Source organism: Sinocyclocheilus anshuiensis, unplaced genomic scaffold, assembly GCF_001515605.1.
Source record: "Sinocyclocheilus anshuiensis isolate Anshui unplaced genomic scaffold, SAMN03320099.WGS_v1.1 scaffold193, whole genome shotgun sequence".
Classification (NCBI taxonomy): domain Eukaryota; kingdom Metazoa; phylum Chordata; class Actinopteri; order Cypriniformes; family Cyprinidae; genus Sinocyclocheilus; species Sinocyclocheilus anshuiensis.
This window is the reverse complement of record NW_015536468.1, coordinates 434,821-443,055: the sequence shown is the minus strand read 5'-3', so window position 1 is coordinate 443,055 and position 8,235 is coordinate 434,821. Positions and strand designations below refer to the sequence as shown.

General features: G+C 34.7%; 1 protein-coding gene across 1 annotated transcript in view; it reads left to right on the top strand.

Annotated features, from left to right (window-relative positions):
• LOC107695479 (potassium voltage-gated channel subfamily KQT member 5-like) overlaps positions 1-8,235 on the top strand; it is a 136,517-nt gene that overhangs the window by 62,365 nt on the left and 65,917 nt on the right. The gene's annotated exons all lie outside the window — the stretch shown is intronic.

Here is an 8,235-nt window from a genome sequence, read left to right as displayed (position 1 = left end):
ATTGTCATTCATAATCGGAGTCTGATAGCCCCTCCCCCTTCGGTACGTAATTAAAGCTGCGACAATTGAGTGCACGAAGTGTCCAACATTCCAAACTTAATTTTTTCGGTTAAGTGCATCATCCTACGGAAGTTCTAAGCGGCCATGCATTATAATTTTTTTCTTTCTTGTTTTCTTGTGATCACGACTTAATTTTCTCGTGATCTCTACATAACAAAAGTTGTTTTCTCGTGATCACGACGTAACAGTGGTTCTTTTAACAATGATTTTTTGATTTTTAAAACACAATGCATCATGAGTCTACTGTTGCTATAGTAACGAACGCAACCTTGACGGGGACATTCTTAACCTGGCTTAATGCGTTAATTGAGAGTGTTTTTTTGCAATGCGTTTAATTCCGCGTTAATCGTTTTCCTCCCATAGAATACCTACTGTACGGACAACACTTAACGTGGCTTAATGTGTTAAGGCAGTGTTTTTAAAAGACCAAACTCAGTAAACACACCATTAATAAAGCATTCTCTGTACAGACAAGCAAATGAGCCCATAATAAGAACACGTGTTTAACGCGTTAAGCGTTTTAACCGTAGAACACGTTGCGTTCGCATCCTGGACTCATCTGCTTGTCTGTACATAGCCTATTATAATTTACTAATAATGCGTTTAATGACTTTGGTCTTTTAAAAACATTCTCTAAACGCATTATAATGTTAAGCGTTTTACAATGCCCCCTTTGAGGCACAAATGATTGACAGATAATAGGCCTACTGTATCTTGTATTTCAGCAAATGTTGCTTCACTTAGAAATAACGTGATTTTGTCCAGAGTTAGGCTACGCTACACATTTTTAATGTAATTAACATTAAATGGTCTAATAACAAATTGCATTCACCGCAAGCGCAGGCGGAGTGTCTTCAGAAGAATGCAGAGAAGAAGCCTATTCTAAAAATCTTAAGCTGCTTGGAATCAACTCACTTTATTTTCCTCGTTCGTTTGAAATAAAATTAGGCTATATATAATAATAAATTATAATAATTTGTTTGGGATTTTTATTAGTCATGTAGGGATAGGCTGTGATATCATGTGAGTTACAAGCTTGAGATGCTGTTATGTGTGTGCGGTATACAAAGAAATGTAGAAAATATAAAAGATTAGGCCACAACACTGTATAACATAATTGAATTAATTTATTATCATTAAATTATACACATATGTAAATCACATTTATTATTAATATACATTTATTAACGATAAATTAAAAATAAGAAAGATGCACATTACAAGCCTATGTCGTTGTAAATGAGAAGCTGTGATGAGTCGTGCAGCGGTAATAACGCAAGATAACATATACAATTTCAAGCAAAATGATCATATTTATTTAAGTATTCAACAATTATAAGTTAATTAAATGTCAGTAATGAACTGCACAAATTATAGCGATCAGGAAGAAGGTCCTCTGTCCCAAATGCGTACAGTATAGTGGATATTGTATACAACTCCCCATCAATAGTTCTATACTGACACCTGTTGGCGCAGTTGTATAACTTAGAGAACAACCTTTGTTATGTCAAGATCACGAGAAAATTAAGTCGTGATAACGAGAAAACAACTTTTATGTCATGTCGAGATCACGAGAAAGTTAAGTCGTGATCACGAGAAAACAACTTTTGTTATGTCGAGATCACGAGAAAACAACTTTTGTTATGTGTTCACAAGAAAATTAAGTCGTGATCACGAGAAAACAACTCGTTATGTCGAGATCACGAGAAAAATAAGTCGTGATCACGAGAAAACAAGAAGGAAAAAAATTATAATGCATGGCCGCTTAGAACTTCCGTAAATATTATTTAATTTTATGTTTTAAAGATTTTACTCACCCTTATGTTGTTCCAAACCTGTATGACTTTCTTTTTATGCTGAACACAAGAGAAAAATATCTTCAAAATATCTTCAAGAAATGTTCCACAGAAAAAAAGAAAGCCATGCAGGTTTAGAACAGTGTTATTTATATACAGTTATAATATTTATTATTATTTGAATATATTATTAGATTTTGTTATTTATTATATTTTTATTATATTTTATAATACTTTTTTAATTTACTCTTATATGTTTCGTTTTCATTTTAAATTTAGTTTGTCTTAGTTATTTTGTTATGTGTTTTTGTTTTTTATATGTATTTCTATGTAGCTTTATTTTATTTTAGTCTTAGTAATTTTAGTACTTAGGCTTATACTTATTTATTTGAATTAATGCAACATTTTAGAAGGGTTTTTATTGAATATTTATATTTTATTTAATTTTAGCTTTATTTCAATTGCTAAAAACAATTTTTATTAGTTTTTAGTTGGAACAAACTGGTTTGAAATGACATGACGGTAAGTAAATGTTGACATAATTTAAATTTTGTGGGGAATTATATTTAATATATCCTCAAGAAAAAAGTTTATTGATTAAATAATTTTTAAACATTATAATTAGGAGATATAACTAAAATATGTTAAGAATAGGATTGTTTTGCTGTAAAGTTTTTAGCAGTACTGTGCTTGTTATTATTCTTAGTGCAATACTCCCTGTCTGTATATTGAACGTTTGTACGATGAAGTCTCTCACTCATTATGAAGAATTATCCATTTGACAGTGAAGGATATAAAGCATTGTAAAACCTCCTTTCTTATAAACTGAGAGAGAAACCATACGTGAAACAAAGAAAGACAAAGTTTGCACTTTTCAAATCCCTTTGCAAATGACCCTGTCACTGCATTAATGCACATCAAAGTGATTGATCCTCGCATATGTGTGCATACATGTGAGCGCATACGTTTGTGCTTCTGTATGTATAAGTAGCAGCAGGGTGTGTGTTTTCTCAGCTCCTGTGTCAGTTTCGGGCAGCCCAGGGTTGAGGAGGAGTGTGTGATCATGTCCAGGCGTCCAGACGCTTCTATGAGGATGGATGGGACAGCTCTGTAGAAGCCAGACACGAGACTACAGAGATTCCATTACGTAGTGCATGTGTCTCTCAGCACAACAACACAAGAGCCGACAGCCTCTGCACCCCCAATAAACCTGAGCCTCCTCGCTCCAGTGTTTACACACCGAGACATCAGACTCTCTGCACTATATCTCAACTTCAAACTGTGGCCAAAACACTAGCTTTGCACCTGCATATACACTCTGATTATATTGAGCAATTCAACAACTCCAGCCCTTCTGAAAGCAGTCAAATAGACCTTTTTTGCTTTGTTTTTGAAGTAGATTATGTGCTCTCTTTGTACTTGGAGATTGAATAATGATTAAATGCTATATTGCTGGACAGTTTTGAATTTGCAGGTTGTGTTGCTTAGCAGACTAAGCAATTGCAGAAGGAATGAATCATTCCATTCTGTTTCTCTGCTACTGAATCACCATGTAGGTAAGTTGAAATGCTCAGATATGCAAATTTTGATGCAGTCTGCATATATATAGCATAGATGCAAAATAATTTCCTGACAAAAAGACCATCTTTAATGCTTTCTTATCGAAATTATCATCTAGACATGATGCATTTGAATCAGATTCACAAATGGTATGGCTGGTTCACTCAGGATGTAGTTTTGTGACAATGTGCCCCCATTTGCACAGTTAGCAATTTCAGAGTTAGGTTATATGTTGTTGTTCGTTGTGGTTTGTGGGGTGTCAGAGAAGCTTCATTCGGGGGTTGATTTTAAAGCTCAAGCTGAAAAATAACCACATTGATCTGGATGTGAAGCGATTACTTAATTCATGTAAATATAGAAAGTCAGTTATATGTTGACCTGCATGTATGTACGAATGTGGCGGGAAGTGTGTGTCTCTCTCTCTCTGTGTGTGTGTGTGTGTGTGTGTGTGTGTGTGTGTGTGTATGTGCGTGTTTCATGGTCACACAGTTTCGCTCAACTAATGGATGGAAAATATCTCCACACACTCTTAAAAAAAGATGCTCAGTAGTTCCAGAGATGGGCTCTTTTTCCACTTGCTTTCCTTGGCTTCTTTCACTGCTCTGAAGATAGTTATGCTTTAAATCTGCTGTAAGTGTGAGTTGTTTTAACTGAAGATAAAATTGCAAGGATTACAGATGTGTGAATTATTCCTTTCAAATTCAGTTTAGTTAATCTATAGAGTTACAAATCTATGCGATAACCCTTAAGTTTTGAATTTGTGAATATGTTGAAAAATGTATCAAACACAAAGGTTATGTTGCTAACTGAATCTATTATGACCTGTAAAAGTAGCTGTCTTTTGATTTTTTTTTATGAAAGAAATGTATACTTGTATTCAGCAATAATTCATTAAATTTCTATTTCAAATAAGTGCTGTTTTTTTTAACTTTCTATTCACCAAAGAGTCCTAAAAGAAATGTCATAATTTCCACAAAAATAAGAAGCTGCACAACAACTGTTTTTACAAATGATAATAAGAAATATTTTGTAAGCAGCAAATCAGCATTTCGTTTATTTCTTTATTTCTTTACCGTGTACAGCCTGTAACAGTTTTCTCTTTTGTGTCTGTGTATGTAATTTAGAGGCAGGTAAATCTAAGTGGTTCTGGATATAGGGACAATAATAAAGGACTTTGAAACAAAATGGTTAAAGCAAATATTGAGACAGATGCTGTTGAAACATAGAAATGTCATATCTAATTGATCCAGACATCTTCGGGGAGAACTTTTGAATGTATTTCAGAAATGTTGTGCTATAAACATAACACACTTTTACAAATCCAGTCGCAGTGACTAGTTGTTCTCCGGTTCTAGTTTTGAATAGATCCAGTCAGTGCTGCTTGTTGGTAGTTACAATCTTCTGCTAAGTGTAACAGTAATAGCACATTTATAGCACATTACATTGTCAGCTCGTACTGCAGTAAGCAGTAATATTATGAATTTTTACAAATAAAACTGAATTCTTAACTTTTGATGCCATTGTATTGATTATTCTGCAGTTTCTGATACAGTATGTCGTCGTCACAGGAGGATGGAACAATTTGTGGTGCTTTAATACAAAAGAATGGAATAGAAACTACACTGAAAGTAAATGGTGAAACGGGAGCAGAGTGTAAGCGAGGGAATGAGGCCGAGAGCAGGAAGGAGGAGAAGGTATGCTCTCAGCTGTTTGCTCCATAGCCCTCAGGTGGATGCCTCTGTCTCACCAGCTTGTAATTTATAGAGCTTTACATTAATTAAAAATCACAAATGCTGATGCCCCTTTAAGCCTGTATCTGTAGAGACCTGATATTTCATCTAATGATGTCCTAGTGTAGCTAATGACAGGCCTCTCGGAGGAATTCATACTTGGCTCTGCAGCATACAGTGTACAGCAGGCTGCCATGGCCATTAGAGCAGATTGGCTTACTAGCCACCCGCTGAAAAACCTGAATCAGGAAAGGCATTGCATACATGGTCCCTGGGAGACTCTCAATAATGTCTTCAGGCAAGATACTTCTGGAAAAGCAAGACCAACGCTTAAGAGGCTTAGCCATGGACATGAAAGCCACATCCTGCTGCGAACTTTGTTGTGCATTGTGTTATTGTAACAGTAAAAGAGCATTTGTGTTACAGCTAAAGGAATGGTTCACCCATAAATTAATGATATCCAAGATGTAGATGAGTTTGTTTCTTCATTGGAACAGATTTGGAGAAATTTAGCATTACTGTACATCACTTGCTCACCAGTGGATCCACTGCAGTAAATGGGTGCCATCACCCCATGATGATGGGTGCCGGTATTTTTTTGGACCGGTACGTAATTGGGTCAATACCGGACTACCGATAAAGTTCAGGACAAACTATACTGTTATCGATACTTGCGTTGTTTTATCTCCGTATACTTCAGTGTTAATGGCGAATTAGAAGCTGCTGCTTGTCATTTTCCTTCCCTGAATGATGTGGCTGACATTTGCTGCTCGACGTGCGTGTGATATCCATGCGCATGTGCGGTGGAAAACGGATGTGTGCAGCTCTTAAAGTGACAGTCCTAAACACAATGCAGATTGTCATTAAAGGGATAGTTCACCCAAAAATTTAAATTCTGTCATTATTTACTCACTGTCATGTTGTACCAAACCTGTATTAATTTCTTTCTTGTGCTGAACACAAAAAAAGATATGTTGAAGAATGTGGGTAACCAAACAGTTGCTGGTCCCCACTGACTTTGATAGTAGGAAAAAAAATATGGAAGTCACTGGGGGCCAGCAGCTGTTTGGTTTCCCACATTCTTCAAAATAGCTTTTATGTTCAACAGAAGAAACTCATTCAGATTTAAAACAACTTGAGAGTGAGTAAATGATGACACAATTTAAATTTTGGGGTGAACTATTCCTTTAATGTTAATAAAATAAAACACAAAGAGAAAAATAACTCACTGCTCTTGACTAAAGAAACTTAATACAGTTGTTTGAAATTTCCAACAACTTTTCACACATCTTTTTGCAATAAATAGTATCAATAACAGTATTGATAAGCAGTATCGGTATCAGTATCGATAAAATGTAAACGATACCCATCCCTACATCAGAATGAGCATCCAAACAGCTAATGAAAGCATCACAAATTTCAAGTAATCCATATGATTCCAGTCAATCAATAAACATTTTGTGAAGCTTCACAAAGCCATCCATAATACTGCTTTGTCCAATGAAAAAGTTGTCTCTGAATCAGGAGAGAAATATGCACAGATCAAGCAGAGTTTACAAAACAGTCAAAAAGAGTTCTAAGCAAATATTGTGATGTATTTATCAGCTTGGACTCTCATTCTGATGGCCGAATTTCCAGAGTGCCTAGTGAATGGAGTAAATATCCATCCCATCTGCATATCAGCTATTTACAAAGATAGCTCTGTAGATGTAGATAGATCACAGTTGTGTTCTAGTGAAATCCAGCCGTTAATTCCGGCTGTTTTTAGCTCTGGCTACATAAGCACCTGTCATTGTGATGTCACAGTCTGAATGAGTGTGGCGGTTTACTTCAATTTCTAAAAACTGCTGATTGCATTAAATTTAAGCTAATTTGTTTCACTTGTCAGAGTGTAGATATGAAATTCTCTTCATTCTTCTGCTCTCCTCTAAGCTCCTATTGAATTTAGTAATATTATTGTTGTTGTTTTTTTTATTACCCAGTCGTATTTATGTTAAAATTGTTTGTTTGCCCGTTCATGAGAAATTGTTTATGCTGAAATCATTAAATTAAATGCTTTCATTGTTTTTTTTAATTTCCTCTGAATTCCTTGCCACGTCACCATTTTCCTCTCTCAGCGCTATGTGCGCTGTCAGCATATTGCAGTAGCTTTGATTTGTTTTCCCCCCCTTTTTTCCACTATTGTTCTCCACAAAGGAATGCAGTGATATTAATATTATCACATTACAAACTTAAAAACTCACAGATATTAATGTGGAAGAACATTACATTTTGCATATGTTCTGTAAGTTTTGAGTGATTCAGAGGAAATCATCCACAGTGATTGAATTGATACTTTGTCTCGGGTGTTTTGTTAATTGAGTCTCATCTGGTTTTTGTAATTAAAGTCTAGTGTGACTGCACATTAACAGACACTTTTTCAAGTATGCAAAAAAAAAAAAGAAAGAAATAAGCATTCAGTCAGAATGCTCAGTAGCTATTGAATGACTGTCAATGGAGAAAGATGCTTTGTGTTCACAGATGGTTTCACAGCATCTACCAACAGGGGCTAGATGGACCATACTAACTAGCTAAATGGTGACCTCTTGCCCAAAATTAATGGTAGTGGGTGGCAGTGTGACCGCATTTTTAATCGCACATCTTTGACCTCTTCTGACAGCCCTCAATTAATGAGAAATCAGATTCAGGAGCGTGCATAAATGTTATATTAAATTTGCATAAGCTTGAGGATCAGAAGTGTATATGCTACTATTCAAAAGTTTTGGGCCTTTTTAAAAAAAAAAAAAGAAAAAGAAAAAAAGAAATTAATACTTTTATTTAGCTAGGATCCATAAAATTCAAAAGTGACAGTAAAGACATTTGTAACATTACCAAAGATTTATATTTTAAATAAATGCTGTTCTTTTCAACTATCTATTAGTCAAAAATCCTGAAAAATGTATCACAAAAAATATTAAGCAGCACAACTGTTTTCAACATTGATAGTAATAACGTTTCTTGAGAAAAATAGTATATTCCATATATATTATATTCTTTGTTTCTTGAAAAATTATATATATATATATATATATATATATATATATATATGG